The following is a 19,059-nucleotide window of genomic DNA, read 5'->3' as shown; positions in this document are numbered from 1 at the left end:
CATTTCTGCTTTCATGACTTTTATGTTTAGTGAGCTGGGGGTGATTCCTCCAAAATTTCCTTTTGTCCTCCACACATTTCAATTGTAAAATGTAATTACAAAAATGTAATGCCTGCAGCACTTGATATTCCCAGGTGGTCTCCCATCCAAGTACTAACCAAGCCCAACATTGCTTAGCTTCTGAGATCAGACGAGATCAGGCTTATTCAAGGTGGTGTGGCCGCAGGCGATTGCATTTCTGCTTTCATGACTTTTATGTTTAGTGAGCTGGGGGTGATTCCTCCAAAATTTCCTTTTGTCCTCCACACATTTCAATTGTAAAATGTAATGCCTGCAGCACTTGATATTCCCAGGTGGTCTCCCATCCAAGTACTAACCAAGCCCAACATTGCTTAGCTTCTGAGATCAGACGAGATCAGGCTTATTCAAGGTGGTGTGGCCGCAGGCGATTGCATTTCTGCTTTCATGACTTTTATGTTTAGTGAGCTGGGGGTGATTCCTCCAAAATTTCCTTTTGTCCTCCACACATTTCAATTGTAAAATGTAATGCCTGCAGCACTTGATATTCCCAGGTGGTCTCCCATCCAAGTACTAACCAAGCCCAACATTGCTTAGCTTCTGAGATCAGACGAGATCAGGCTTATTCAAGGTGGTGTGGCCGCAGGCGATTGCATTTCTACTTTCATGACTTTTATGTTTAGTGAGCTGGGGGTGATTCCTCCAAAATTTCCTATTGTCCTCCACACATTTCAATTGTAAAATGTAATGCCTGCAGCACTTGATATTCCCAGGTGGTCTCCCATCCAAGTACTAACCAAGCCCAACATTGCTTAGCTTCTGAGATCAGACGAGATCAGGCTTATTCAAGGTGGTGTGGCCGCAGGCGATTGCATTTCTGCTTTCATGACTTTTATGTTTAGTGAGCTGGGGGTGATTCCTCCAAAATTTCCTTTTGTCCTCCACACATTTCAATTGTAAAATGTAATGCCTGCAGCACTTGATATTCCCAGGTGGTCTCCCATTCAAGTACTAACCAAGCCCAGCATTGCTTAGCTTCTGAGATCAGACGAGATCAGGCTTATTCAAGGTGGTGTGGCCGCAGGCGATTGCATTTCTGCTTTCATGACTTTTATGTTTAGTGAGCTGGGGGTGATTCCTCCAAAATTTCCTTTTGTCCTCCACACATTTCAATTGTAAAATGTAATTACAAAAATGTAATGCCTGCAGCACTTGATATTCCCAGGTGGTCTCCCATCCAAGTACTAACCAAACCCAACATTGCTTAGCTTCTGAGATCAGACGAGATCAGGCTTATTCAAGGTGGTGTGGCCGCAGGCGATTGCATTTCTGCTTTCATGACTTTTATGTTTAGTGAGCTGGGGGTGATTCCTCCAAAATTTCCTTTTGTCCTCCACACATTTCAATTGTAAAATGTAATTACAAAAATGTAATGCCTGCAGCACTTGTTATTCCCAGGTGGTCTCCCATCCAAGTACTAACCAAGCCCAACATTGCTTAGCTTCTGAGATCAGACGAGATCAGGCTTATTCAAGGTGGTGTGGCCGCAGGCGATTGCGTTTCTGCTTTCATGACTTTTATGTTTAGTGAGCTGGGGGTGATTCCTCCAAAATTTCCTTTTGTCCTCCACACATTTCAATTGTAAAATGTAATTACAAAAATGTAATGCCTGCAGCACTTGATATTCCCAGGTGGTCTACCATCCAAGTACTAACCAAGCCCAACATTGCTTAGCTTCTGAGATCAGACGAGATCAGGCTTATTCAAGGTGGTGTGGCCGCAGGCGATTGCATTTCTGCTTTCATGACTTTTATGTTTAGTGAGCTGGGGGTGATTCCTCCAAAATTTCCTTTTGTCCTCCACACATTTCAATTGTAAAATGTAATGCCTGCAGCACTTGATATTCCCAGGTGGTCTCCCATCCAAGTACTAACCAAGCCCAACATTGCTTAGCTTCTGAGATCAGACGAGATCAGGCTTATTCAAGGTGGTGTGGCCGCAGGCGATTGCATTCCTGCTTTCATGACTTTTATGTTTAGTGAGCTGGGGGTGATTCCTCCAAAATTTCCTTTTGTCCTCCACACATTTCAATTGTAAAATGTAATGCCTGCAGCACTTGATATTCCCAGGTGGTCTCCCATCCAAGCACTAACCAAGCCCAACATTGCTTAGCTTCTGAGATCAGACGAGATCAGGCTTATTCAAGGTGGTGTGGCCGCAGGCGATTGCATTTCTGCTTTCATGACTTTTATGTTTAGTGAGCTGGGGGTGATTCCTCCAAAATTTCCTTTTGTCCTCCACACATTTCAATTGTAAAATGTAATGCCTGCAGCACTTGATATTCCCAGGTGGTCTCCCATCCAAGTACTAACCAAGCCCAACATTGCTTAGCTTCTGAGATCAGACGAGATCAGGCTTATTCAAGGTGGTGTGGCCGCAGGCGATTGCATTTCTGCTTTCATGACTTTTATGTTTAGTGAGCTGGGGGTGATTCCTCCAAAATTTCCTTTTGTCCTCCACACATTTCAATTGTAAAATGTAATTACAAAAATGTAATGCCTGCAGCACTTGATATTCCCAGGTGGTCTCCCATCCAAGTACTAACCAAGCCCAACATTGCTTAGCTTCTGAGATGAGACGAGATCAGGCTTATTCAAGGTGGTGTGGCCGCAGGCGATTGCATTTCTGCTTTCATGACTTTTATGTTTAGTGAGCTGGGGGTGATTCCTCCAAAATTTCCTTTTGTCCACACATTTCAATTGTAAAATGTAATTACAAAAATGTAATGCCTGCAGCACTTGATATTCCCAGGTGGTCTCCCATCCAAGTACTAACCAAGCCCAACATTGCTTAGCTTCAGAGATCAGACGAGATCAGGCTTATTCAAGGTGGTGTGGCCGCAGGCGATTGCATTTCTGCTTTCATGACTTTTATGTTTAGTGAGCTGGGGGTGATTCCTCCAAAATTTCCTTTTGTCCTCCACACATTTCAATTGTAAAATGTAATGCCTGCAGCACTTGATATTCCCAGGTGGTCTCCCATCCAAGTACTAACCAAGCCCAACATTGCTTAGCTTCTGAGATCAGACGAGATCAGGCATATTCAAGGTGGTGTGGCCGCAGGCGATTGCATTTCTGCTTTCATGACTTTTATGTTTAGTGAGCTGGGGGTGATTCCTCCAAAATTTCCTTTTGTCCTCCACACATTTCAATTGTAAATTGTAATGCCTGCAGCACTTGATATTCCCAGGTGGTCTCCCATCCAAGTACTAACCAAGCCCAACATTGCTTAGCTTCTGAGATCAGACGAGATCAGGCTTATTCAAGGTGGTGTGGCCGCAGGCGATTGCATTTCTGCTTTCATGACTTTTATGTTTAGTGAGCTGGGGGTGATTCCTCCAAAATTTCCTTTTGTCCTCCACACATTTCAATTGTAAAATGTAATGCCTGCAGCACTTGATATTCCGAGGTGGTCTCCCATCCAAGTACTAACCAAGCCCAACATTGCTTAGCTTCTGAGATCAGACGAGATCAGGCTTATTCAAGGTGGTGTGGCCGCAGGCGATTGCATTTCTGCTTTCATGACTTTTATGTTTAGTGAGCTGGGGGTGATTCCTCCAAAATTTCCTTTTGTCCTCCACACATTTCAATTGTAAAATGTAATTACAAAAATGTAATGCCTGCAGCACTTGATATTCCCAGGTGGTCTCCCATCCAAGTACTAACCAAGCCCAACATTGCTTAGCTTCTGAGATCAGACGAGATCAGGCTTATTCAAGGTGGTGTGGCCGCAGGCGATTGCATTTCTGCTTTCATGACTTTTATGTTTAGTGAGCTGGGGGTGATTCCTCCAAAATTTCCTTTTGTCCTCCACACATTTCAATTGTAAAATGTAATTACAAAAATGTAATGCCTGCAGCACTTGATATTCCCAGGTGGTCTCCCATCCAAATACTAACCAAGCCCAACATTGCTTAGCTTCTGAGATCAGACGAGATCAGGCTTATTCAAGGTGGTGTGGCCGCAGGCGATTGCATTTCTGCTTTCATGACTTTTATGTTTAGTGAGCTGGGGGTGATTCCTCCAAAATTTCCTTTTGTCCTCCACACATTTCAATTGTAAAATGTAATGCCTGCAGCACTTGATATTCCCAGGTGGTCTTCCATCCAAGTACTAACCAAGCCCAACATTGCTTAGCTTCTGAGATCAGACGAGATCAGGCTTATTCAAGGTGGTGTGGCCGCAGGCGATTGCATTTCTGCTTTCATGACTTTTATGTTTAGTGAGCTGGGGGTGATTCCTCCAAAATTTCCTTTTGTCCTCCACACATTTCAATTGTAAAATGTAATGCCTGCAGCACTTGATATTCCCAGGTGGTCTCCCATCCAAGTACTAACCAAGCCCAACATTGCTTAGCTTCTGAGATCAGACGAGATCAGGCTTATTCAAGGTGGTGTGGCCGCAGGCGATTGCATTTCTGCTTTCATGACTTTTATGTTTAGTGAGCTGGGGGTGATTCCTCCAAAATTTCCTTTTGTCCTCCACACATTTCAATTGTAAAATGTAATGCCTGCAGCACTTGATATTCCCAGGTGGTCTCCCATCCAAGTACTAACCAAGCCCAACATTGCTTAGCTTCTGAGATCAGACGAGATCAGGCTTATTCAAGGTGGTGTGGCCGCAGGCGATTGCGTTTCTGCTTTCATGACTTTTATGTTTAGTGAGCTGGGGGTGATTCCTCCAAAATTTCCTTTTGTCCTCCACACATTTCAATTGTAAAATGTAATTACTAAAATGTAATGCCTGCAGCACTTGATATTCCCAGGTGGTCTCCCATCCAAGTACTAACCAAGCCCAACATTGCTTAGCTTCTGAGATCAGACGAGATCAGGCTTATTCAAGGTGGTGTGGCCGCAGGCGATTGCATTGCTGCTTTCATGACTTTTATGTTTAGTGAGCTGGGGGTGATTCCTCCAAAATTTCCTTTTGTCCTCCACACATTTCAATTGTAAAATGTAATGCCTGCAGCACTTGATATTCCCAGGTGGTCTCCCATCCAAGTACTAACCAAGCCCAACATTGCTTAGCTTCTGAGATCAGACGAGATCAGGCTTATTCAAGGTGGTGTGGCCGCAGGCGATTGCATTTCTGCTTTCATGACTTTTATGTTTAGTGAGCTGGGGGTGATTCCTCCAAAATTTCCTTTTGTCCTCCACACATTTCAATTGTAAAATGTAATTACAAAAATGTAATGCCTGCAGCACTTGATATTCCCAGGTGGTCTCCCATCCAAGTACTAACCAAGCCCAACATTGCTTAGCTTCTGAGATCAGACGAGATCAGGCTTATTCAAGGTGGTGTGGCCGCAGGCGATTGCATTTCTGCTTTCATTGCTTTCATGACTTTTATGTTTAGTGAGCTGGGGGTGATTCCTCCAAAATTTCCTTTTGTCCTCCACACATTTCAATTGTAAAATGTAATTACAAAAATGTAATGCCTGCAGCACTTGATATTCTCAGGTGGTCTCCCATCCAAGTACTAACCAAGCCCAACATTGCTTAGCTTCTGAGATCAGACGAGATCAGGCTTATTCAAGGTGGTGTGGCCGCAGGCGATTGCATTTCTGCTTTCATGACTTTTATGTTTAGTGAGCTGGGGGTGATTCCTCCAAAATTTCCTTTTGTCCTCCACACATTTCAATTGTAAAATGTAATTACAAAAATGTAATGCCTGCAGCACTTGATATTCCCAGGTGGTCTCCCATCCAAGTACTAACCAAGCCCAACATTGCTTAGCTTCTGAGATCAGACGAGATCAGGCTTATTCAAGGTGGTGTGGCCGCAGGCGATTGCATTTCTGCTTTCATGACTTTTATGTTTAGTGAGCTGGGGGTGATTCCTCCAAAATTTCCTTTTGTCCTCCACACATTTCAATTGTAAAATGTAATTACAAAAATGTAATGCCTGCAGCACTTGATATTCCCAGGTGGTCTCCCATCCAAGTACTAACCAAGCCCAACATTGCTTAGCTTCTGAGATCAGACGAGATCAGGCTTATTCAAGGTGGTGTGGCCGCAGGCGATTGCATTTCTGCTTTCATGACTTTTATGTTTAGTGAGCTGGGGGTGATTCCTCCAAAATTTCCTTTTGTCCTCCACACATTTCAATTGTAAAATGTAATGCCTGCAGCACTTGATATTCCCAGGTGGTCTCCCATCCAAGTACTAACCAAGCCCAACATTGCTTAGCTTCTGAGATCAGACGAGATCAGGCTTATTCAAGGTGGTGTGGCCGCAGGCGATTGCATTTCTGCTTTCATGACTTTTATGTTTAGTGAGCTGGGGGTGATTCCTCCAAAATTTCCTTTTGTCCTCCACACATTTCAATTGTAAAATGTAATTACAAAAATGTAATGCCTGCAGCACTTGATATTCCCAGGTGGTCTCCCATCCAAGTACTAACCAAGCCCAACATTGCTTAGCTTCTGAGATCAGACGAGATCAGGCTTATTCAAGGTGGTGTGGCCGCAGGCGATTGCATTTCTGCTTTCATGACTTTTATGTTTAGTGAGCTGGGGGTGATTCCTCCAAAATTTCCTTTTGTCCTCCACACATTTCAATTGTAAAATGTAATTACAAAAATGTAATGCCTGCAGCACTTGATATTCCCAGGTGGTCTCCCATCCAAGTACTAACCAAGCCCAACATTGCTTAGCTTCTGAGATCAGACGAGATCAGGCTTATTCAAGGTGGTGTGGCCGCAGGCGATTGCATTTCTGCTTTCATGACTTTTATGTTTAGTGAGCTGGGGGTGATTCCTCCAAAATTTCCTTTTGTCCTCCACACATTTCAATTGTAAAATGTAATTACAAAAATGTAATGTCTGCAGCACTTGATATTCCCAGGTGGTCTCCCATCCAAGTACTAACCAAGCCCAACATTGCTTAGCTTCTGAGATCAGACGAGATCAGGCTTATTCAAGGTGGTGTGGCCGCAGGCGATTGCATTTCTGCTTTCATGACTTTTATGTTTAGTGAGCTGGGGGTGATTCCTCCAAAATTTCCTTTTGTCCTCCACACATTTCAATTGTAAAATGTAATGCCTGCAGCACTTGATATTCCCAGGTGGTCTCCCATCCAAGTACTAACCAAGCCCAACATTGCTTAGCTTCTGAGATCAGACGAGATCAGACTTATTCAAGGTGGTGTGGCCGCAGGCGATTGCATTTCTGCTTTCATGACTTTTATGTTTAGTGAGCTGGGGGTGATTCCTCCAAAATTTCCTTTTGTCCTCCACACATTTCAATTGTAAAATGTAATGCCTGCAGCACATGATATTCCCAGGTGGTCTCCCATCCAAGTACTAACCAAGCCCAACATTGCTTAGCTTCTGAGATCAGACGAGATCAGGCTTATTCAAGGTAGTGTGGCCGCAGGCGATTGCATTTCTGCTTTCATGACTTTTATGTTTAGTGAGCTGGGGGTGATTCCTCCAAAATTTCCTTTTGTCCTCCACACATTTCAATTGTAAAATGTAATTACAAAAATGTAATGCCTGCAGCACTTGATATTCCCAGGTGGTCTCCCATCCAAGTACTAACCAAGCCCAACATTGCTTAGCTTCTGAGATCAGACGAGATCAGGCTTATTCAAGGTGGTGTGGCCGCAGGCGATTGCATTTCTGCTTTCATGACTTTTATGTTTAGTGAGCTGGGGGTGATTCCTCCAAAATTTCCTTTTGTCCTCCACACATTTCAATTGTAAAATGTAATTACAAAAATGTAATGCCTGCAGCACTTGATATTCCCAGGTGGTCTCCCATCAAAGTACTAACCAAGCCCAACATTGCTTAGCTTCTGAGATCAGACGAGATCAGGCTTATTCAAGGTGGTGTGGCCGCAGGCGATTGCATTTCTGCTTTCATGACTTTTATGTTTAGTGAGCTGGGGGTGATTCCTCCAAAATTTCCTTTTGTCCTCCACACATTTCAATTGTAAAATGTAATTACTAAAATGTAATGCCTGCAGCACTTGATATTCCCAGGTGGTCTCCCATCCAAGTACTAACCAAGCCCAACATTGCTTAGCTTCTGAGATCAGACGAGATCAGGCTTATTCAAGGTGGTGTGGCCGCAGGCGATTGCATTTCTGCTTTCATGACTTTTATGTTTAGTGAGCTGGGGGTGATTCCTCCAAAATTTCCTTTTGTCCTCCACACATTTCAATTGTAAAATGTAATTACAAAAATGTAATGCCTGCAGCACTTGATATTCCCAGGTGGTCTCCCATCCAAGTACTAACCAAGCCCAACATTGCTTAGCTTCTGAGATCAGGCTTATTCAAGGTGGTGTGGCCGCAGGCGATTGCATTTCTGCTTTCATGACTTTTATGTTTAGTGAGCTGGGGGTGATTCCTCCAAAATTTCCTTTTGTCCTCCACACATTTCAATTGTAAAATGTAATTACAAAAATGTAATGCCTGCAGCACTTGATATTCCCAGGTTGTCTCCCATCCAAGTACTAACCAAGCCCAACATTGCTTAGCTTCTGAGATCAGACGAGATCAGGCTTATTCAAGGTGGTGTGGCCGCAGGCGATTGCATTTCTGCTTTCATGACTTTTATGTTTAGTGAGCTGGGGGTGATTCCTCCAAAATTTCCTTTTGTCCTCCACACATTTCAATTCTAAAATGTAATTACAAAAATGTAATGCCTGCAGCACTTGATATTCCCAGGTTGTCTCCCATCCAAGTACTAACCAAGCCCAACATTGCTTAGCTTCTGAGATCAGACGAGATCAGGCTTATTCAAGGTGGTGTGGCCGCAGGCGATTGCATTTCTGCTTTCATGACTTTTATGTTTAGTGAGCTGGGGGTGATTCCTCCAAAATTTCCTTTTGTCCTCCACACATTTCAATTGTAAAATGTAATTACAAAAATGTAATGCCTGCAGCACTTGATATTCCCAGGTGGTCTCCCATCCAAGTACTAACCAAGCCCAACATTGCTTAGCTTCTGAGATCAGACGAGATCAGGCTTATTCAAGGTGGTGTGGCCGCAGGCGATTGCTGTTCTGCTTTCATGACTTTTATGTTTAGTGAGCTGGGGGTGATTCCTCCAAAATTTCCTTTTGTCCTCCACACATTTCAATTGTAAAATGTAATGCCTGCAGCACTTGATATTCCCAGGTGGTCTCCCATCCAAGTACTAACCAAGCCCAACATTGCTTAGCTTCTGAGATCAGACGAAATCAGGCTTATTCAAGGTGGTGTGGCCGCAGGCGATTGCATTTCTGCTTTCATGACTTTTATGTTTAGTGAGCTGGGGGTGATTCCTCCAAAATTTCCTTTTGTCCTCCACACATTTCAATTGTAAAATGTAATTACAAAAATGTAATGCCTGCAGCACTTGATATTCCCAGGTGGTCTCCCATCCAAGTACTAACCAAGCCCAACATTGCTTAGCTTCTGAGATCAGACGAGATCAGGCTTATTCAAGGTGGTGTGGCCGCAGGCGATTGCATTTCTGCTTTCATGACTTTTATGTTTAGTGAGCTGGGGGTGATTCCTCCAAAATTTCCTTTTGTCCTCCACACATTTCAATTCTAAAATGTAATGCCTGCAGCACTTGATATTCCCAGGTGGTCTCCCATCCAAGTACTAACCAAGCCCAACATTGCTTAGCTTCTGAGATCAGACGAGATCAGGCTTATTCAAGGTGGTGTGGCCGCAGGCGATTGCATTTCTGCTTTCATGACTTTTATGTTTAGTGAGCTGGGGGTGATTCCTCCAAAATTTCCTTTTGTCCTCCACACATTTCAATTGTAAAATGTAATGCCTGCAGCACTTGATATTCCCAGGTGGTCTCCCATCCAAGTACTAACCAAGCCCAACATTGCTTAACTTCTGAGATCAGACGAGATCAGGCTTATTCAAGGTGGTGTGGCCGCAGGCGATTGCATTTCTGCTTTCATGACTTTTATGTTTAGTGAGCTGGGGGTGATTCCTCCAAAATTTCCTTTTGTCCTCCACACATTTCAATTGTAAAATGTAATGCCTGCAGCACTTGATATTCCCAGGTGGTCTCCCATCCAAGTACTAACCAAGCCCAACATTGCTTAGCTTCTGAGATCAGATGAGATCAGGCTTATTCAAGGTGGTGTGGCCGCAGGCGATTGCATTTCTGCTTTCATGACTTTTATGTTTAGTGAGCTGGGGGTGATTCCTCCAAAATTTCCTTTTGTCCTCCACACATTTCAATTATAAAATGTAATTACAAAAATGTAATGCCTGCAGCACTTGATATTCCCAGGTGGTCTCCCATCCAAGTACTAACCAAGCCCAACATTGCTTAGCTTCTGAGATCAGACGAGATCAGGCTTATTCAAGGTGGTGTGGCCGCAGGCGATTGCATTTCTGCTTTCATGACTTTTATGTTTAGTGAGCTGGGGGTGATTCCTCCAAAATTTCCTTTTGTCCTCCACACATTTCAATTGTAAAATGTAATGCCTGCAGCACTTGATATTCCCAGGTGGTCTCCCATCCAAGTACTAACCAAGCCCAACATTGCTTAGCTTCTGAGATCAGACGAGATCAGGCGAGATCAGGCTTATTCAAGGTGGTGTGGCCGCAGGCGATTGCATTTCTGCTTTCATGACTTTTATGTTTAGTGAGCTGGGGGTGATTCCTCCAAAATTTCCTTTTGTCCTCCACACATTTCAAATGTAAAATGTAATGCCTGCAGCACTTGATATTCCCAGGTGGTCTCCCATCCAAGTACTAACCAAGCCCAACTTTGCTTAGCTTCTGAGATCAGACGAGATCAGGCTTATTCAAGGTGGTGTGGCCGCAGGCGATTGCATTTCTGCTTTCATGACTTTTATGTTTAGTGAGCTGGGGGTGATTCCTCCAAAATTTCCTTTTGTCCTCCACACATTTCAATTGTAAAATGTAATTACAAAAATGTAATGCCTGCAGCACTTGATATTCCCAGGTGGTCTCCCATCCAAGTACTAACCAAGCCCAACATTGCTTAGCTTCTGAGATCAGACGAGATCAGACTTATTCAAGGTGGTGTGGCCGCAGGCGATTGCATTTCTGCTTTCATGACTTTTATGTTTAGTGAGCTGGGGGTGATTCCTCCAAAATTTCCTTTTGTCCTCCACACATTTCAATTGTAAAATGTAATGCCTGCAGCACTTGATATTCCCAGGTGGTCTCCCATCCAAGTACTAACCAAGCCCAACATTGCTTAGCTTCTGAGATCAGACGAGATCAGGCTTATTCAAGGTGGTGTGGCCGCAGGCGATTGCATTTCTGCTTTCATGACTTTTATGTTTAGTGAGCTGGGGGTGATTCCTCCAAAATTTCCTTTTGTCCTCCACACATTTCAATTGTAAAATGTAATTACAAAAATGTAATGCCTGCAGCACTTGATATTCCCAGGTGGTCTCCCATCCAAGTACTAACCAAGCCCAACATTGCTTAGCTTCTGAGATCAGGCTTATTCAAGGTGGTGTGGCCGCAGGCGATTGCATTTCTGCTTTCATGACTTTTATGTTTAGTGAGCTGGGGGTGATTCCTCCAAAATTTCCTTTTGTCCTCCACACATTTCAATTGTAAAATGTAATGCCTGCAGCACTTGATATTCCCAGGTGGTCTCCCATCCAAGTACTAACCAAGCCCAACATTGCTTAACTTCTGAGATCAGACGAGATCAGGCTTATTCAAGGTGGTGTGGCCGCAGGCGATTGCATTTCTGCTTTCATGACTTTTATGTTTAGTGAGCTGGGGGTGATTCCTCCAAAATTTCCTTTTGTCCTCCACACATTTCAATTGTAAAATGTAATGCCTGCAGCACTTGATATTCCCAGGTGGTCTCCCATCCAAGTACTAACCAAGCCCAACATTGCTTAGCTTCTGAGATCAGATGAGATCAGGCTTATTCAAGGTGGTGTGGCCGCAGGCGATTGCATTTCTGCTTTCATGACTTTTATGTTTAGTGAGCTGGGGGTGATTCCTCCAAAATTTCCTTTTGTCCTCCACACATTTCAATTATAAAATGTAATTACAAAAATGTAATGCCTGCAGCACTTGATATTCCCAGGTGGTCTCCCATCCAAGTACTAACCAAGCCCAACATTGCTTAGCTTCTGAGATCAGACGAGATCAGGCTTATTCAAGGTGGTGTGGCCGCAGGCGATTGCATTTCTGCTTTCATGACTTTTATGTTTAGTGAGCTGGGGGTGATTCCTCCAAAATTTCCTTTTGTCCTCCACACATTTCAATTGTAAAATGTAATGCCTGCAGCACTTGATATTCCCAGGTGGTCTCCCATCCAAGTACTAACCAAGCCCAACATTGCTTAGCTTCTGAGATCAGACGAGATCAGGCGAGATCAGGCTTATTCAAGGTGGTGTGGCCGCAGGCGATTGCATTTCTGCTTTCATGACTTTTATGTTTAGTGAGCTGGGGGTGATTCCTCCAAAATTTCCTTTTGTCCTCCACACATTTCAAATGTAAAATGTAATGCCTGCAGCACTTGATATTCCCAGGTGGTCTCCCATCCAAGTACTAACCAAGCCCAACTTTGCTTAGCTTCTGAGATCAGACGAGATCAGGCTTATTCAAGGTGGTGTGGCCGCAGGCGATTGCATTTCTGCTTTCATGACTTTTATGTTTAGTGAGCTGGGGGTGATTCCTCCAAAATTTCCTTTTGTCCTCCACACATTTCAATTGTAAAATGTAATTACAAAAATGTAATGCCTGCAGCACTTGATATTCCCAGGTGGTCTCCCATCCAAGTACTAACCAAGCCCAACATTGCTTAGCTTCTGAGATCAGACGAGATCAGACTTATTCAAGGTGGTGTGGCCGCAGGCGATTGCATTTCTGCTTTCATGACTTTTATGTTTAGTGAGCTGGGGGTGATTCCTCCAAAATTTCCTTTTGTCCTCCACACATTTCAATTGTAAAATGTAATGCCTGCAGCACTTGATATTCCCAGGTGGTCTCCCATCCAAGTACTAACCAAGCCCAACATTGCTTAGCTTCTGAGATCAGACGAGATCAGGCTTATTCAAGGTGGTGTGGCCGCAGGCGATTGCATTTCTGCTTTCATGACTTTTATGTTTAGTGAGCTGGGGGTGATTCCTCCAAAATTTCCTTTTGTCCTCCACACATTTCAATTGTAAAATGTAATTACAAAAATGTAATGCCTGCAGCACTTGATATTCCCAGGTGGTCTCCCATCCAAGTACTAACCAAGCCCAACATTGCTTAGCTTCTGAGATCAGGCTTATTCAAGGTGGTGTGGCCGCAGGCGATTGCATTTCTGCTTTCATGACTTTTATGTTTAGTGAGCTGGGGGTGATTCCTCCAAAATTTCCTTTTGTCCTCCACACATTTCAATTGTAAAATGTAATTACAAAAATGTAATGCCTGCAGCACTTGATATTCCCAGGTGGTCTCCCATCCAAGTACTAACCAAGCCCAACATTGCTTAGCTTCTGAGATCAGACGAGATCAGGCTTATTCAAGGTGGTGTGGCCGCAGGCGATTGCATTTCTGCTTTCATGACTTTTATGTTTAGTGAGCTGGGGGTGATTCCTCCAAAATTTCCTTTTGTCCTCCACACATTTCAATTGTAAAATGTAATGCCTGCAGCACTTGATATTCCCAGGTGGTCTCCCATCCAAGTACTAACCAAGCCCAACGTTGCTTAGCTTCTGAGATCAGACGAGATCAGGCTTATTCAAGGTGGTGTGGCCGCAGGCGATTGCATTTCTGCTTTCATGACTTTTATGTTTAGTGAGCTGGGGGTGATTCCTCCAAAATTTCCTTTTGTCCTCCACACATTTCAATTGTAAAATGTAATGCCTGCAGCACTTGATATTCCCAGGTGGTCTCCCATCCAAGTACTAACCAAGCCCAACATTGCTTAGCTTCTGAGATCAGACGAGATCAAGCTTATTCAAGGTGGTGTGGCCGCAGGCGATTGCATTTCTGCTTTCATGACTTTTATGTTTAGTGAGCTGGGGGTGATTCCTCCAAAATTTCCTTTTGTCCTCCACACATTTCAATTGTAAAATGTAATTACAAAAATGTAATGCCTGCAGCACTTGATATTCCCAGGTGGTCTCCCATCCAAGTACTAACCAAGCCCAACATTGCTTAGCTTCTGAGATCAGACTTATTCAAGGTGGTGTGGCCGCAGGCGATTGCATTTCTGCTTTCATGACTTTTATGTTTAGTGAGCTGGGGGTGATTCCTCCAAAATTTCCTTTTGTCCTCCACACATTTCAATTGTAAAATGTAATTACAAAAATGTAATGCCTGCAGCACTTGATATTCCCAGGTGGTCTCCCATCCAAGTACTAACCAAGCCCAACATTGCTTAGCTTCTGAGATCAGGCTTATTCAAGGTGGTGTGGCCGCAGGCGATTGCATTTCTGCTTTCATGACTTTTATGTTTAGTGAGCTGGGGGTGATTCCTCCAAAATTTCCTTTTGTCCTCCACACATTTCAATTGTAAAATGTAATTACAAAAATGTAATGCCTGCAGCACTTGATATTCCCAGGTGGTCTCCCATCCAAGTACTAACCAAGCCCAACATTGCTTAGCTTCTGAGATCAGGCTTATTCAAGGTGGTGTGGCCGCAGGCGATTGCATTTCTGCTTTCATGACTTTTATGTTTAGTGAGCTGGGGGTGATTCCTCCAAAATTTCCTTTTGTCCTCCACACATTTCAATTGTAAAATGTAATTACAAAAATGTAATGCCTGCAGCACTTGATATTCCCAGGTGGTCTCCCATCCAAGTACTAACCAAGCCCAACATTGCTTAGCTTCTGAGATCAGGCTTATTCAAGGTGGTGTGGCCGCAGGCGATTGCATTTCTGCTTTCATGACTTTTATGTTTAGTGAGCTGGGGGTGATTCCTCCAAAATTTCCTTTTGTCCTCCACACATTTCAATTGTAAAATGTAATTACAAAAATGTAATGCCTGCAGCACTTGATATTCCCAGGTGGTCTCCCATCCAAGTACTAACCAAGCCCAACATTGCTTAGCTTCTGAGATCAGACGAGATCAGGCTTATTCAAGGTGGTGTGGCCGCAGGCGATTGCATTTCTGCTTTCATGACTTTTATGTTTAGTGAGCTGGGGGTGATTCCTCCAAAATTTCCTTTTGTCCTCCACACATTTCAATTGTAAAATGTAATTACAAAAATGTAATGCCTGCAGCACTTGATATTCCCAGGTGGTCTCCCATCCAAGTACTAACCAAGCCCAACATTGCTTAGCTTCTGAGATCAGACGAGATCAGGCTTATTCAAGGTGGTGTGGCCGCAGGAGATTGCATTTCTGCTTTCATGACTTTTATGTTTAGTGAGCTGGGGGTGATTCCTCCAAAATTTCCTTTTGTCCTCCACACATTTCAATTGTAAAATGTAATTACAAAAATGTAATGCCTGCAGCACTTGATATTCCCAGGTGGTCTCCCATCCAAGTACTAACCAAGCCCAACATTGCTTAGCTTCTGAGATCAGACTTATTCAAGGTGGTGTGGCCGCAGGCGATTGCATTTCTGCTTTCATGACTTTTATGTTTAGTGAGCTGGGGGTGATTCCTCCAAAATTTCCTTTTGTCCTCCACACATTTCAATTGTAAAATGTAATGCCTGCAGCACTTGATATTCCCAGGTGGTCTCCCATCCAAGTACTAACCAAGCCCAACATTGCTTAGCTTCTGAGATCAGACGAGATCAGGCTTATTCAAGGTGGTGTGGCCGCAGGCGATTGCATTTCTGCTTTCATGACTTTTATGTTTAGTGAGCTGGGGGTGATTCCTCCAAAATTTCCTTTTGTCCTCCACACATTTCAATTGTAAAATGTAATGCCTGCAGCACTTGATATTCCCAGGTGGTCTCCCATCCAAGTACTAACCAAGCCCAACATTGCTTAGCTTCTGAGATCAGACGAGATCAGGCTTATTCAAGGTGGTGTGGCCGCAGGCGATTGCATTTCTGCTTTCATGACTTTTATGTTTAGTGAGCTGGGGGTGATTCCTCCAAAATTTCCTTTTGTCCTCCACACATTTCAATTGTAAAATGTAATTACAAAAATGTAATGCCTGCAGCACTTGATATTCCCAGGTGGTCTCCCATCCAAGTACTAACCAAGCCCAACATTGCTTAGCTTCTGAGATCAGACGAGATCAGGCTTATTCAAGGTGGTGTGGCCGCAGGCGATTGCTGTTCTGCTTTCATGACTTTTATGTTTAGTGAGCTGGGGGTGATTCCTCCAAAATTTCCTTTTGTCCTCCACACATTTCAATTGTAAAATGTAATGCCTGCAGCACTTGATATTCCCAGGTGGTCTCCCATCCAAGTACTAACCAAGCCCAACATTGCTTAGCTTCTGAGATCAGACGAGATCAGGCTTATTCAAGGTGGTGTGGCCGCAGGCGATTGCATTTCTGCTTTCATGACTTTTATGTTTAGTGAGCTGGGGGTGATTCCTCCAAAATTCCCTTTTGTCCACACATTTCAATTGTAAAATGTAATTACAAAAATGTAATGCCTGCAGCACTTGATATTCCCAGGTGGTCTCCCATCCAAGTACTAACCAAGCCCAACATTGCTTAGCTTCTGAGATCAGACGAGATCAGGCTTATTCAAGGTGGTGTGGCCGCAGGCGATTGCATTTCTGCTTTCATGACTTTTATGTTTAGTGAGCTGGGGGTGATTCCTCCAAAATTTCCTTTTGTCCTCCACACATTTCAATTGTAAAATGTAATTACAAAAATGTAATGCCTGCAGCACTTGATATTCCCAGGTGGTCTCCCATCCAAGTACTAACCAAGCCCAACATTGCTTAGCTTCTGAGATCAGACGAGATCAGGCTTATTCAAGGTGGTGTGGCCGCAGGCGATTGCATTTCTGCTTTCATGACTTTTATGTTTAGTGAGCTGGGGGTGATTCCTCCAAAATTTCCTTTTGTCCTCCACACATTTCAATTGTAAAATGTAATTACAAAAATGTAATGCCTGCAGCACTTGATATTCCCAGGTGGTCTCCCATCCAAGTACTAACCAAGCCCAACATTGCTTAGCTTCTGAGATCAGACGAGATCAGGCTTATTCAAGGTGGTGTGGCCGCAGGCGATTGCATTTCTGCTTTCATGACTTTTATGTTTAGTGAGCTGGGGGTGATTCCTCCAAAATTTCCTTTTGTCCTCCACACATTTCAATTGTAAAATGTAATGCCTGCAGCACTTGATATTCCCAGGTGGTCTCCCATCCAAGTACTAACCAAGCCCAACATTGCTTAGCTTCTGAGATCAGACGAGATCAGGCTTATTCAAGGTGGTGTGGCCGCAGGCGATTGCATTTCTGCTTTCATGACTTTTATGTTTAGTGAGCTGGGGGTGATTCCTCCAAAATTTCCTTTTGTCCTCCACACATTTCAATTGTAAAATGTAATTACAAAAATGTAATGCCTGCAGCACTTGATATTCCCAGGTGGTCTCCCATCCAAGTACTAACCAAGCCCAACATTGCTTAGCTTCTGAGATCAGACGAGATCAGGCTTATTCAAGGTGGTGTGGCCGCAGGCGATTGCATTTCTGCTTTCATGACTTTTATGTTTAGTGAGCTGGGGGTGATTCCGCCAAAATTTCCTTTTGTCCTCCACACATTTCAATTGTAAAATGTAATTACAAAAATGTAATGCCTGCAGCACTTGATATTCCCAGGTGGTCTCCCATCCAAGTACTAACCAAGCCCAACATTGCTTAGCTTCTGAGATCAGACGAGATCAGGCTTATTCAAGGTGGTGTGGCCGCAGGCGATTGCATTTCTGCTTTCATGACTTTTATGTTTAGTGAGCTGGGGGTGATTCCTCCAAAATTTCCTTTTGTCCTCCACACATTTCAATTGTAAAATGTAATTACAAAAATGTAATGCCTGCAGCACTTGATATTCCCAGGTGGTCTCCCATCCAAGTACTAACCAAGCCCAACATTGCTTAGCTTCTGAGATCAGACGAGATCAGGCTTATTCAAGGTGGTGTGGCCGCAGGCGATTGCATTTCTGCTTTCATGACTTTTATGTTTAGTGAGCTGGGGGTGATTCCGCCAAAATTTCCTTTTGTCCTCCACACATTTCAATTGTAAAATGTAATTACAAAAATGTAATGCCTGCAGCACTTGATATTCCCAGGTGGTCTCCCATCCAAGTACTAACCAAGCCCAACATTGCTTAGCTTCTGAGATCAGACGAGATCAGGCTTATTCAAGGTGGTGTGGCCGCAGGCGATTGCATTTCTGCTTTCATGACTTTTATGTTTAGTGAGCTGGGGGTGATTCCTCCAAAATTTCCTTTTGTCCTCCACACATTTCAATTGTAAAATGTAATTACAAAAATGTAATGCCTGCAGCACTTGATATTCCCAGGTGGTCTCCCATCCAAGTACTAACCAAGCCCAACATTGCTTAGCTTCTGAGATCAGACGAGATCAGGCTTATTCAAGGTGGTGTGGCCGCAGGCGATTGCATTTCTGCTTTCATGACTTTTATGTTTAGTGAGCTGGGGGTGATTCCTCCAAAATTTCCTTTTGTCCTCCACACATTTCAATTGTAAAATGTAATTACAAAAATGTAATGCCTGCAGCACTTGATATTCCCAGGTGGTCTCCCATCCAAGTACTAACCAAGCCCAACATTGCTTAGCTTCTGAGATCAGACGAGATCAGGCTTATTCAAGGTGGTGTGGCCGCAGGCGATTGCATTTCTGCTTTCATGACTTTTATGTTTAGTGAGCTGGGGGTGATTCCTCCAAAATTTCCTTTTGTCCTCCACACATTTCAATTGTAAAATGTAATTACAAAAATGTAATGCCTGCAGCACTTGATATTCCCAGGTGGTCTCCCATCCAAGTACTAACCAAGCCCAACATTGCTTAGCTTCTGAGATCAGACGAGATCAGGCTTATTCAAGGTGGTGTGGCCGCAGGCGATTGCATTTCTGCTTTCATGACTTTTATGTTTAGTGAG

At 43.5% G+C, this 19,059-nt stretch overlaps 73 non-coding genes and 11 pseudogenes across 73 annotated transcripts; all 84 read right to left on the bottom strand.

Moving 5' to 3' along the window:
- Positions 1-109: 109 nt before the first annotated feature.
- Positions 110-228, bottom strand: LOC131718527 (5S ribosomal RNA). Its single transcript, XR_009317425.1, has one exon. It is a non-coding gene; the product is annotated as a 5S ribosomal RNA (ribosomal RNA).
- A 100-nt stretch (positions 229-328) lies between these two features.
- On the bottom strand, positions 329-447 carry LOC131718526 (5S ribosomal RNA). Its single transcript, XR_009317424.1, has one exon. It is a non-coding gene; the product is annotated as a 5S ribosomal RNA (ribosomal RNA).
- A 100-nt stretch (positions 448-547) lies between these two features.
- On the bottom strand, positions 548-666 carry LOC131718525 (5S ribosomal RNA). Its single transcript, XR_009317423.1, has one exon. It is a non-coding gene; the product is annotated as a 5S ribosomal RNA (ribosomal RNA).
- Positions 667-766: 100 nt separating this feature from the next.
- LOC131718523 (5S ribosomal RNA) lies at positions 767-885 on the bottom strand. Its single transcript, XR_009317421.1, has one exon. It is a non-coding gene; the product is annotated as a 5S ribosomal RNA (ribosomal RNA).
- A 100-nt stretch (positions 886-985) lies between these two features.
- On the bottom strand, positions 986-1,104 carry LOC131710725 (5S ribosomal RNA). The gene has a single exon (XR_009312607.1). It is a non-coding gene; the product is annotated as a 5S ribosomal RNA (ribosomal RNA).
- Positions 1,105-1,218: 114 nt separating this feature from the next.
- LOC131711220 (5S ribosomal RNA) lies at positions 1,219-1,337 on the bottom strand. The gene has a single exon (XR_009313103.1). It is a non-coding gene; the product is annotated as a 5S ribosomal RNA (ribosomal RNA).
- A 114-nt stretch (positions 1,338-1,451) lies between these two features.
- On the bottom strand, positions 1,452-1,570 carry LOC131709884 (5S ribosomal RNA). The gene has a single exon (XR_009311748.1). It is a non-coding gene; the product is annotated as a 5S ribosomal RNA (ribosomal RNA).
- Positions 1,571-1,684: 114 nt separating this feature from the next.
- On the bottom strand, positions 1,685-1,803 carry LOC131711013 (5S ribosomal RNA). The gene has a single exon (XR_009312895.1). It is a non-coding gene; the product is annotated as a 5S ribosomal RNA (ribosomal RNA).
- Positions 1,804-1,903: 100 nt separating this feature from the next.
- On the bottom strand, positions 1,904-2,022 carry LOC131718522 (5S ribosomal RNA). The gene has a single exon (XR_009317420.1). It is a non-coding gene; the product is annotated as a 5S ribosomal RNA (ribosomal RNA).
- Positions 2,023-2,122: 100 nt separating this feature from the next.
- Positions 2,123-2,241, bottom strand: LOC131712145 (5S ribosomal RNA). Its single transcript, XR_009314037.1, has one exon. It is a non-coding gene; the product is annotated as a 5S ribosomal RNA (ribosomal RNA).
- Positions 2,242-2,341: 100 nt separating this feature from the next.
- LOC131718521 (5S ribosomal RNA) lies at positions 2,342-2,460 on the bottom strand. The gene has a single exon (XR_009317419.1). It is a non-coding gene; the product is annotated as a 5S ribosomal RNA (ribosomal RNA).
- Positions 2,461-2,574: 114 nt separating this feature from the next.
- LOC131713474 (5S ribosomal RNA) lies at positions 2,575-2,693 on the bottom strand (annotated as a pseudogene).
- Positions 2,694-2,804: 111 nt separating this feature from the next.
- LOC131711122 (5S ribosomal RNA) lies at positions 2,805-2,923 on the bottom strand. Its single transcript, XR_009313004.1, has one exon. It is a non-coding gene; the product is annotated as a 5S ribosomal RNA (ribosomal RNA).
- A 100-nt stretch (positions 2,924-3,023) lies between these two features.
- LOC131710447 (5S ribosomal RNA) lies at positions 3,024-3,142 on the bottom strand. The gene has a single exon (XR_009312319.1). It is a non-coding gene; the product is annotated as a 5S ribosomal RNA (ribosomal RNA).
- Positions 3,143-3,242: 100 nt separating this feature from the next.
- On the bottom strand, positions 3,243-3,361 carry LOC131718520 (5S ribosomal RNA). The gene has a single exon (XR_009317418.1). It is a non-coding gene; the product is annotated as a 5S ribosomal RNA (ribosomal RNA).
- A 100-nt stretch (positions 3,362-3,461) lies between these two features.
- Positions 3,462-3,580, bottom strand: LOC131711175 (5S ribosomal RNA). Its single transcript, XR_009313057.1, has one exon. It is a non-coding gene; the product is annotated as a 5S ribosomal RNA (ribosomal RNA).
- A 114-nt stretch (positions 3,581-3,694) lies between these two features.
- On the bottom strand, positions 3,695-3,813 carry LOC131718519 (5S ribosomal RNA). Its single transcript, XR_009317417.1, has one exon. It is a non-coding gene; the product is annotated as a 5S ribosomal RNA (ribosomal RNA).
- A 114-nt stretch (positions 3,814-3,927) lies between these two features.
- On the bottom strand, positions 3,928-4,046 carry LOC131711155 (5S ribosomal RNA). Its single transcript, XR_009313037.1, has one exon. It is a non-coding gene; the product is annotated as a 5S ribosomal RNA (ribosomal RNA).
- Positions 4,047-4,146: 100 nt separating this feature from the next.
- LOC131710985 (5S ribosomal RNA) lies at positions 4,147-4,265 on the bottom strand. The gene has a single exon (XR_009312867.1). It is a non-coding gene; the product is annotated as a 5S ribosomal RNA (ribosomal RNA).
- Positions 4,266-4,365: 100 nt separating this feature from the next.
- Positions 4,366-4,484, bottom strand: LOC131718518 (5S ribosomal RNA). Its single transcript, XR_009317416.1, has one exon. It is a non-coding gene; the product is annotated as a 5S ribosomal RNA (ribosomal RNA).
- A 100-nt stretch (positions 4,485-4,584) lies between these two features.
- On the bottom strand, positions 4,585-4,703 carry LOC131718517 (5S ribosomal RNA). The gene has a single exon (XR_009317415.1). It is a non-coding gene; the product is annotated as a 5S ribosomal RNA (ribosomal RNA).
- Positions 4,704-4,817: 114 nt separating this feature from the next.
- On the bottom strand, positions 4,818-4,936 carry LOC131718516 (5S ribosomal RNA). The gene has a single exon (XR_009317414.1). It is a non-coding gene; the product is annotated as a 5S ribosomal RNA (ribosomal RNA).
- Positions 4,937-5,036: 100 nt separating this feature from the next.
- Positions 5,037-5,155, bottom strand: LOC131718515 (5S ribosomal RNA). Its single transcript, XR_009317413.1, has one exon. It is a non-coding gene; the product is annotated as a 5S ribosomal RNA (ribosomal RNA).
- A 114-nt stretch (positions 5,156-5,269) lies between these two features.
- Positions 5,270-5,388, bottom strand: LOC131718514 (5S ribosomal RNA). The gene has a single exon (XR_009317412.1). It is a non-coding gene; the product is annotated as a 5S ribosomal RNA (ribosomal RNA).
- Positions 5,389-5,511: 123 nt separating this feature from the next.
- Positions 5,512-5,630, bottom strand: LOC131709750 (5S ribosomal RNA). Its single transcript, XR_009311612.1, has one exon. It is a non-coding gene; the product is annotated as a 5S ribosomal RNA (ribosomal RNA).
- Positions 5,631-5,744: 114 nt separating this feature from the next.
- LOC131718512 (5S ribosomal RNA) lies at positions 5,745-5,863 on the bottom strand. Its single transcript, XR_009317410.1, has one exon. It is a non-coding gene; the product is annotated as a 5S ribosomal RNA (ribosomal RNA).
- A 114-nt stretch (positions 5,864-5,977) lies between these two features.
- Positions 5,978-6,096, bottom strand: LOC131718511 (5S ribosomal RNA). The gene has a single exon (XR_009317409.1). It is a non-coding gene; the product is annotated as a 5S ribosomal RNA (ribosomal RNA).
- A 100-nt stretch (positions 6,097-6,196) lies between these two features.
- LOC131718510 (5S ribosomal RNA) lies at positions 6,197-6,315 on the bottom strand. The gene has a single exon (XR_009317408.1). It is a non-coding gene; the product is annotated as a 5S ribosomal RNA (ribosomal RNA).
- Positions 6,316-6,429: 114 nt separating this feature from the next.
- LOC131718509 (5S ribosomal RNA) lies at positions 6,430-6,548 on the bottom strand. The gene has a single exon (XR_009317407.1). It is a non-coding gene; the product is annotated as a 5S ribosomal RNA (ribosomal RNA).
- Positions 6,549-6,662: 114 nt separating this feature from the next.
- LOC131718508 (5S ribosomal RNA) lies at positions 6,663-6,781 on the bottom strand. Its single transcript, XR_009317406.1, has one exon. It is a non-coding gene; the product is annotated as a 5S ribosomal RNA (ribosomal RNA).
- Positions 6,782-6,895: 114 nt separating this feature from the next.
- LOC131711089 (5S ribosomal RNA) lies at positions 6,896-7,014 on the bottom strand. Its single transcript, XR_009312971.1, has one exon. It is a non-coding gene; the product is annotated as a 5S ribosomal RNA (ribosomal RNA).
- Positions 7,015-7,114: 100 nt separating this feature from the next.
- On the bottom strand, positions 7,115-7,233 carry LOC131711258 (5S ribosomal RNA). The gene has a single exon (XR_009313141.1). It is a non-coding gene; the product is annotated as a 5S ribosomal RNA (ribosomal RNA).
- Positions 7,234-7,333: 100 nt separating this feature from the next.
- Positions 7,334-7,452, bottom strand: LOC131712673 (5S ribosomal RNA). The gene has a single exon (XR_009314565.1). It is a non-coding gene; the product is annotated as a 5S ribosomal RNA (ribosomal RNA).
- Positions 7,453-7,566: 114 nt separating this feature from the next.
- On the bottom strand, positions 7,567-7,685 carry LOC131718507 (5S ribosomal RNA). Its single transcript, XR_009317405.1, has one exon. It is a non-coding gene; the product is annotated as a 5S ribosomal RNA (ribosomal RNA).
- Positions 7,686-7,799: 114 nt separating this feature from the next.
- Positions 7,800-7,918, bottom strand: LOC131720821 (5S ribosomal RNA). Its single transcript, XR_009319718.1, has one exon. It is a non-coding gene; the product is annotated as a 5S ribosomal RNA (ribosomal RNA).
- A 114-nt stretch (positions 7,919-8,032) lies between these two features.
- Positions 8,033-8,151, bottom strand: LOC131718506 (5S ribosomal RNA). Its single transcript, XR_009317404.1, has one exon. It is a non-coding gene; the product is annotated as a 5S ribosomal RNA (ribosomal RNA).
- Positions 8,152-8,265: 114 nt separating this feature from the next.
- LOC131715088 (5S ribosomal RNA) lies at positions 8,266-8,374 on the bottom strand (annotated as a pseudogene).
- Positions 8,375-8,488: 114 nt separating this feature from the next.
- On the bottom strand, positions 8,489-8,607 carry LOC131712978 (5S ribosomal RNA). The gene has a single exon (XR_009314865.1). It is a non-coding gene; the product is annotated as a 5S ribosomal RNA (ribosomal RNA).
- Positions 8,608-8,721: 114 nt separating this feature from the next.
- LOC131712977 (5S ribosomal RNA) lies at positions 8,722-8,840 on the bottom strand. The gene has a single exon (XR_009314864.1). It is a non-coding gene; the product is annotated as a 5S ribosomal RNA (ribosomal RNA).
- Positions 8,841-8,954: 114 nt separating this feature from the next.
- On the bottom strand, positions 8,955-9,073 carry LOC131718505 (5S ribosomal RNA). Its single transcript, XR_009317403.1, has one exon. It is a non-coding gene; the product is annotated as a 5S ribosomal RNA (ribosomal RNA).
- Positions 9,074-9,173: 100 nt separating this feature from the next.
- On the bottom strand, positions 9,174-9,292 carry LOC131710905 (5S ribosomal RNA). Its single transcript, XR_009312788.1, has one exon. It is a non-coding gene; the product is annotated as a 5S ribosomal RNA (ribosomal RNA).
- Positions 9,293-9,406: 114 nt separating this feature from the next.
- Positions 9,407-9,525, bottom strand: LOC131718504 (5S ribosomal RNA). Its single transcript, XR_009317402.1, has one exon. It is a non-coding gene; the product is annotated as a 5S ribosomal RNA (ribosomal RNA).
- Positions 9,526-9,625: 100 nt separating this feature from the next.
- LOC131718503 (5S ribosomal RNA) lies at positions 9,626-9,744 on the bottom strand. Its single transcript, XR_009317401.1, has one exon. It is a non-coding gene; the product is annotated as a 5S ribosomal RNA (ribosomal RNA).
- A 100-nt stretch (positions 9,745-9,844) lies between these two features.
- Positions 9,845-9,963, bottom strand: LOC131717344 (5S ribosomal RNA). The gene has a single exon (XR_009316229.1). It is a non-coding gene; the product is annotated as a 5S ribosomal RNA (ribosomal RNA).
- A 100-nt stretch (positions 9,964-10,063) lies between these two features.
- On the bottom strand, positions 10,064-10,182 carry LOC131717779 (5S ribosomal RNA). Its single transcript, XR_009316670.1, has one exon. It is a non-coding gene; the product is annotated as a 5S ribosomal RNA (ribosomal RNA).
- A 114-nt stretch (positions 10,183-10,296) lies between these two features.
- LOC131718501 (5S ribosomal RNA) lies at positions 10,297-10,415 on the bottom strand. The gene has a single exon (XR_009317399.1). It is a non-coding gene; the product is annotated as a 5S ribosomal RNA (ribosomal RNA).
- A 100-nt stretch (positions 10,416-10,515) lies between these two features.
- Positions 10,516-10,644, bottom strand: LOC131713336 (5S ribosomal RNA; annotated as a pseudogene).
- A 100-nt stretch (positions 10,645-10,744) lies between these two features.
- On the bottom strand, positions 10,745-10,863 carry LOC131718626 (5S ribosomal RNA). Its single transcript, XR_009317522.1, has one exon. It is a non-coding gene; the product is annotated as a 5S ribosomal RNA (ribosomal RNA).
- A 114-nt stretch (positions 10,864-10,977) lies between these two features.
- On the bottom strand, positions 10,978-11,096 carry LOC131711256 (5S ribosomal RNA). Its single transcript, XR_009313139.1, has one exon. It is a non-coding gene; the product is annotated as a 5S ribosomal RNA (ribosomal RNA).
- A 100-nt stretch (positions 11,097-11,196) lies between these two features.
- On the bottom strand, positions 11,197-11,315 carry LOC131718500 (5S ribosomal RNA). Its single transcript, XR_009317398.1, has one exon. It is a non-coding gene; the product is annotated as a 5S ribosomal RNA (ribosomal RNA).
- A 114-nt stretch (positions 11,316-11,429) lies between these two features.
- On the bottom strand, positions 11,430-11,538 carry LOC131715086 (5S ribosomal RNA; annotated as a pseudogene).
- Positions 11,539-11,638: 100 nt separating this feature from the next.
- LOC131717333 (5S ribosomal RNA) lies at positions 11,639-11,757 on the bottom strand. The gene has a single exon (XR_009316218.1). It is a non-coding gene; the product is annotated as a 5S ribosomal RNA (ribosomal RNA).
- Positions 11,758-11,857: 100 nt separating this feature from the next.
- LOC131717768 (5S ribosomal RNA) lies at positions 11,858-11,976 on the bottom strand. Its single transcript, XR_009316659.1, has one exon. It is a non-coding gene; the product is annotated as a 5S ribosomal RNA (ribosomal RNA).
- Positions 11,977-12,090: 114 nt separating this feature from the next.
- LOC131718499 (5S ribosomal RNA) lies at positions 12,091-12,209 on the bottom strand. Its single transcript, XR_009317397.1, has one exon. It is a non-coding gene; the product is annotated as a 5S ribosomal RNA (ribosomal RNA).
- A 100-nt stretch (positions 12,210-12,309) lies between these two features.
- LOC131713335 (5S ribosomal RNA) lies at positions 12,310-12,438 on the bottom strand (annotated as a pseudogene).
- A 100-nt stretch (positions 12,439-12,538) lies between these two features.
- LOC131718614 (5S ribosomal RNA) lies at positions 12,539-12,657 on the bottom strand. Its single transcript, XR_009317511.1, has one exon. It is a non-coding gene; the product is annotated as a 5S ribosomal RNA (ribosomal RNA).
- A 114-nt stretch (positions 12,658-12,771) lies between these two features.
- Positions 12,772-12,890, bottom strand: LOC131711255 (5S ribosomal RNA). Its single transcript, XR_009313138.1, has one exon. It is a non-coding gene; the product is annotated as a 5S ribosomal RNA (ribosomal RNA).
- A 100-nt stretch (positions 12,891-12,990) lies between these two features.
- On the bottom strand, positions 12,991-13,109 carry LOC131718498 (5S ribosomal RNA). The gene has a single exon (XR_009317396.1). It is a non-coding gene; the product is annotated as a 5S ribosomal RNA (ribosomal RNA).
- A 114-nt stretch (positions 13,110-13,223) lies between these two features.
- Positions 13,224-13,332, bottom strand: LOC131715085 (5S ribosomal RNA; annotated as a pseudogene).
- A 114-nt stretch (positions 13,333-13,446) lies between these two features.
- On the bottom strand, positions 13,447-13,565 carry LOC131718497 (5S ribosomal RNA). The gene has a single exon (XR_009317395.1). It is a non-coding gene; the product is annotated as a 5S ribosomal RNA (ribosomal RNA).
- Positions 13,566-13,665: 100 nt separating this feature from the next.
- Positions 13,666-13,784, bottom strand: LOC131720708 (5S ribosomal RNA). The gene has a single exon (XR_009319605.1). It is a non-coding gene; the product is annotated as a 5S ribosomal RNA (ribosomal RNA).
- Positions 13,785-13,884: 100 nt separating this feature from the next.
- On the bottom strand, positions 13,885-14,003 carry LOC131710503 (5S ribosomal RNA). Its single transcript, XR_009312375.1, has one exon. It is a non-coding gene; the product is annotated as a 5S ribosomal RNA (ribosomal RNA).
- A 114-nt stretch (positions 14,004-14,117) lies between these two features.
- On the bottom strand, positions 14,118-14,226 carry LOC131715792 (5S ribosomal RNA; annotated as a pseudogene).
- Positions 14,227-14,340: 114 nt separating this feature from the next.
- On the bottom strand, positions 14,341-14,449 carry LOC131715084 (5S ribosomal RNA; annotated as a pseudogene).
- A 114-nt stretch (positions 14,450-14,563) lies between these two features.
- Positions 14,564-14,672, bottom strand: LOC131715083 (5S ribosomal RNA; annotated as a pseudogene).
- Positions 14,673-14,786: 114 nt separating this feature from the next.
- LOC131715082 (5S ribosomal RNA) lies at positions 14,787-14,895 on the bottom strand (annotated as a pseudogene).
- Positions 14,896-15,009: 114 nt separating this feature from the next.
- On the bottom strand, positions 15,010-15,128 carry LOC131718496 (5S ribosomal RNA). Its single transcript, XR_009317394.1, has one exon. It is a non-coding gene; the product is annotated as a 5S ribosomal RNA (ribosomal RNA).
- Positions 15,129-15,242: 114 nt separating this feature from the next.
- LOC131710699 (5S ribosomal RNA) lies at positions 15,243-15,361 on the bottom strand. Its single transcript, XR_009312581.1, has one exon. It is a non-coding gene; the product is annotated as a 5S ribosomal RNA (ribosomal RNA).
- A 114-nt stretch (positions 15,362-15,475) lies between these two features.
- On the bottom strand, positions 15,476-15,584 carry LOC131715791 (5S ribosomal RNA; annotated as a pseudogene).
- Positions 15,585-15,684: 100 nt separating this feature from the next.
- Positions 15,685-15,803, bottom strand: LOC131718495 (5S ribosomal RNA). Its single transcript, XR_009317393.1, has one exon. It is a non-coding gene; the product is annotated as a 5S ribosomal RNA (ribosomal RNA).
- A 100-nt stretch (positions 15,804-15,903) lies between these two features.
- LOC131718494 (5S ribosomal RNA) lies at positions 15,904-16,022 on the bottom strand. The gene has a single exon (XR_009317392.1). It is a non-coding gene; the product is annotated as a 5S ribosomal RNA (ribosomal RNA).
- Positions 16,023-16,136: 114 nt separating this feature from the next.
- On the bottom strand, positions 16,137-16,255 carry LOC131718493 (5S ribosomal RNA). The gene has a single exon (XR_009317391.1). It is a non-coding gene; the product is annotated as a 5S ribosomal RNA (ribosomal RNA).
- Positions 16,256-16,355: 100 nt separating this feature from the next.
- On the bottom strand, positions 16,356-16,474 carry LOC131718492 (5S ribosomal RNA). Its single transcript, XR_009317390.1, has one exon. It is a non-coding gene; the product is annotated as a 5S ribosomal RNA (ribosomal RNA).
- Positions 16,475-16,585: 111 nt separating this feature from the next.
- LOC131718490 (5S ribosomal RNA) lies at positions 16,586-16,704 on the bottom strand. Its single transcript, XR_009317388.1, has one exon. It is a non-coding gene; the product is annotated as a 5S ribosomal RNA (ribosomal RNA).
- A 114-nt stretch (positions 16,705-16,818) lies between these two features.
- LOC131718489 (5S ribosomal RNA) lies at positions 16,819-16,937 on the bottom strand. The gene has a single exon (XR_009317387.1). It is a non-coding gene; the product is annotated as a 5S ribosomal RNA (ribosomal RNA).
- A 114-nt stretch (positions 16,938-17,051) lies between these two features.
- LOC131718488 (5S ribosomal RNA) lies at positions 17,052-17,170 on the bottom strand. Its single transcript, XR_009317386.1, has one exon. It is a non-coding gene; the product is annotated as a 5S ribosomal RNA (ribosomal RNA).
- Positions 17,171-17,270: 100 nt separating this feature from the next.
- LOC131718487 (5S ribosomal RNA) lies at positions 17,271-17,389 on the bottom strand. The gene has a single exon (XR_009317385.1). It is a non-coding gene; the product is annotated as a 5S ribosomal RNA (ribosomal RNA).
- A 114-nt stretch (positions 17,390-17,503) lies between these two features.
- LOC131718486 (5S ribosomal RNA) lies at positions 17,504-17,622 on the bottom strand. Its single transcript, XR_009317384.1, has one exon. It is a non-coding gene; the product is annotated as a 5S ribosomal RNA (ribosomal RNA).
- Positions 17,623-17,736: 114 nt separating this feature from the next.
- Positions 17,737-17,855, bottom strand: LOC131718485 (5S ribosomal RNA). Its single transcript, XR_009317383.1, has one exon. It is a non-coding gene; the product is annotated as a 5S ribosomal RNA (ribosomal RNA).
- Positions 17,856-17,969: 114 nt separating this feature from the next.
- LOC131718484 (5S ribosomal RNA) lies at positions 17,970-18,088 on the bottom strand. The gene has a single exon (XR_009317382.1). It is a non-coding gene; the product is annotated as a 5S ribosomal RNA (ribosomal RNA).
- Positions 18,089-18,202: 114 nt separating this feature from the next.
- Positions 18,203-18,321, bottom strand: LOC131718483 (5S ribosomal RNA). The gene has a single exon (XR_009317381.1). It is a non-coding gene; the product is annotated as a 5S ribosomal RNA (ribosomal RNA).
- Positions 18,322-18,435: 114 nt separating this feature from the next.
- On the bottom strand, positions 18,436-18,554 carry LOC131718482 (5S ribosomal RNA). The gene has a single exon (XR_009317380.1). It is a non-coding gene; the product is annotated as a 5S ribosomal RNA (ribosomal RNA).
- A 114-nt stretch (positions 18,555-18,668) lies between these two features.
- Positions 18,669-18,787, bottom strand: LOC131718481 (5S ribosomal RNA). Its single transcript, XR_009317379.1, has one exon. It is a non-coding gene; the product is annotated as a 5S ribosomal RNA (ribosomal RNA).
- Positions 18,788-18,901: 114 nt separating this feature from the next.
- Positions 18,902-19,020, bottom strand: LOC131718479 (5S ribosomal RNA). Its single transcript, XR_009317377.1, has one exon. It is a non-coding gene; the product is annotated as a 5S ribosomal RNA (ribosomal RNA).
- Positions 19,021-19,059: the final 39 nt, after the last annotated feature.

Source organism: Acipenser ruthenus, chromosome 44, assembly GCF_902713425.1.
Source record: "Acipenser ruthenus chromosome 44, fAciRut3.2 maternal haplotype, whole genome shotgun sequence".
In the NCBI taxonomy this organism is placed as follows: domain Eukaryota; kingdom Metazoa; phylum Chordata; class Actinopteri; order Acipenseriformes; family Acipenseridae; genus Acipenser; species Acipenser ruthenus.
Note: the sequence above shows the minus strand (reverse complement) of the source record. Positions and strands in the feature narration are given on the sequence as shown.